At 50.4% G+C, this 2,516-nt stretch overlaps 1 pseudogene; it reads left to right on the forward strand.

Annotated features, from left to right (window-relative positions):
• Positions 1 to 389: 389 nt before the first annotated feature.
• On the forward strand, positions 390 to 1,484 carry LOC105879297 (UV excision repair protein RAD23 homolog A pseudogene; annotated as a pseudogene).
• Positions 1,485 to 2,516: the final 1,032 nt, after the last annotated feature.

Consider the following 2,516-nt stretch of genomic DNA (forward strand, 5'->3'; position numbering starts at 1 on the left):
ATTATTGATACCAGAAGTTTGTGAAGTAATATTAGCAAAATATTTTGGAAAAATTACTGAATGCTATACCTATCATTCAAAGGTAAAGGCAAAATGAAGACATTTTCAGACACAAAAGAGTCTAAGAGAGCTTATTATCTACAAACAGTCACCAAAAATTTATTAAAGGAGTATGTACCTCATCAGGATGAAAAATGAACCCGGCAGGAAAAGCCTATTGAATAAGGGGTTGGAATAAAATCAACAATGAATACAGAAAATGATTTTTTTTAAATAGGCTAACAAGTTGCATAAGCTACTGACTGATATCAAAAGATATCTGATTGTGGTTGCTTTTTAAAATTGAAACTAGGCTAAGATGGCGGTGATACGAGTTGCTCATTGTGTGAGGATCCATCACGCTCAAAATGCTGCAGCGCCTGCAGGCCGTCAAGATCCGCCTCCGCTGGGAGCCTGACAAGACGGTGAAGGTGCTAAAGGAGAAGACAGAAGCTGAGAAGGGTCGTGATGCTTTTCTCCAAACTGGACAGAAACTCATCTATGCTGGCAAGATTCTGAGCGAGGATGTCCCCATTAGGGACTAACACATCCATGAGACCCACTCTGTGGTCGTCATGGTGACCAAGGCCAAAGCTGGCCAGGGTACCTCAGCAGCCCCAGAGACCTCACCCACTGCTGCCCGGAAGTCCTCCACCTCCTTCCCGCCTGCCCCTGCCTCAGGCATGTCCCGTCCCCCACCCACCGCCAGAGAGGACCAGAGCCCATCAGAGGAATCAGCCCCTATCACATCCCCAGAGTCCGTGTCAGGCTCTGCTCCCCCTTCTGGTAGCAGCGGGCGAGAGGAAGACCAGGCCTCCACGCTAGCGACTGGCTCTGAGTGCCAGACCGTGCTGACAGGAAGTGTGTCGCTGCGCTACGAGCGGGAGCGGGTCGTGGCCGGCCGCCCCGAGAGCCAGCTACAAAACCCACCGAGCCATAGAGTACCTACTCACGGGAATTCCTGGAAGCCCGGAGCCAGAACACGGTTCAGTCCAGGAGCGACAGTTGTCCAAGCAGCCGACCTCGGAGGCAGGAAACTACCCCCTGCGCGACCGACCAATCCCAGTTCCAGAACATGCTGCGGGTGATTCGACAGAACCCTGCGCTGCTGCCCGCTCTGCTCCAGCAACTGGCCCAGGCGAACCCTCAGCTTTTGCAGCATATTAGCCAGCACCGGGAGCGGTTCACCCAGATGCTGAACGAACCCGCTGGGGAGCTAGCAGATATCTCAAATGTGGAGGGTGAGGTGGGCGCCGAAGTGGAGGAGGCCCCGCAGATGAACTGCAGCCAGATGACGCCTCAGGAGAAAGAAGCTATGGAAAGGTTGAAAGCTCTCGGCTTCCCAGAGTGCCTGGTGATCCAGGCCTACCTCACGCGTGAAAAAAAAAAAAAAACGAGAACTTGCTGCCGACTTCCTCTTGAGTCAGAACTTTGGTAACAAGTGATGCCAGGAGACCAGGCCACCCACTGTCCCCACCCCACCCCCACTAAACGAAAGTTTTATAAAAGAAAAAATACATTTTTTTTATGTTTAAGAGTGGAAAATATCAAAAATCTTAAAAAAAAAAAAAAAAAACACCCCAGCTTCCCACCCTCCTAGTGTGGCCTTCATTCCATTCCCACCTCAGTCTGAGAAGACCCGAGACAGACAGCTGTCCCCGTCCTCCTCCCCAGCTTGGCCTGCTCAAAGGAGCTGGCAAGTCTGGGAGGCGACAGATGGGCCCCTCTTGGCCCCTGTCCCAGCTCCCTGCAGCCAGATGGAGAGGTGACTGCTTGCGTCCCCATCCCCTGAAGAGCCCCTGAGGAACCCCTGCCCTGCCTTCTTCTAGGATGAGGGGAAGCTGTAGTCTCAGACTTTGATCCTCTATTGGAGTGGCCCAAATGTTTCCATGTGGGATGAGCCCTGAAAGGCCCAAGGCCCCCTCCCCAATCTGGCCTTGCCTCCTGCCTGAAGAAGGGGTAACATCAGCTCAATGCCACCCCTACCCCAGAATAGAACCGTGTCTCTGATAAAGGTTTTGAAGTTAATAAAATTTAAGAAAAAAAAAAAAAACTGAAACTAAAAGACTTGATAATAATAAAATCATAGCAATGAGCCTAAATCTATTAGTAGTTCCAATGATGCAAATGGATTAAAATTCCTAAAAGAGAAAGAACTATTAGATTTGATTTTTAAAATATACCCAGCGGCCGGGCGCAGTGGCTCACACCTGTAATACTAGCACTCTGGTTGGCACGAGGATTGCTTGGCACGAGGTCAGGAGTTCAAGACCAGCCTGAGCCAGAGCAAGACCCCCATCTCTACTAAAAATAGAAAAGATTAGCTGGGCAACTAAAAATGGAAACAAAAAATTAGCTGGGCCTGGTGGTGCACCCTATAGTCCCAGCTACTCAGAAGACTGAGGCAGGAGGATCCCTTGAGTCCAGGAGTTTGAGGTTGCTGTGAGCTAGGCTGATGCCAGGGCACTCTAGCCCTG

Source organism: Microcebus murinus, chromosome 8 (assembly GCF_040939455.1).
Source record: "Microcebus murinus isolate Inina chromosome 8, M.murinus_Inina_mat1.0, whole genome shotgun sequence".
Classification (NCBI taxonomy): Eukaryota; Metazoa; Chordata; class Mammalia; order Primates; family Cheirogaleidae; genus Microcebus; species Microcebus murinus.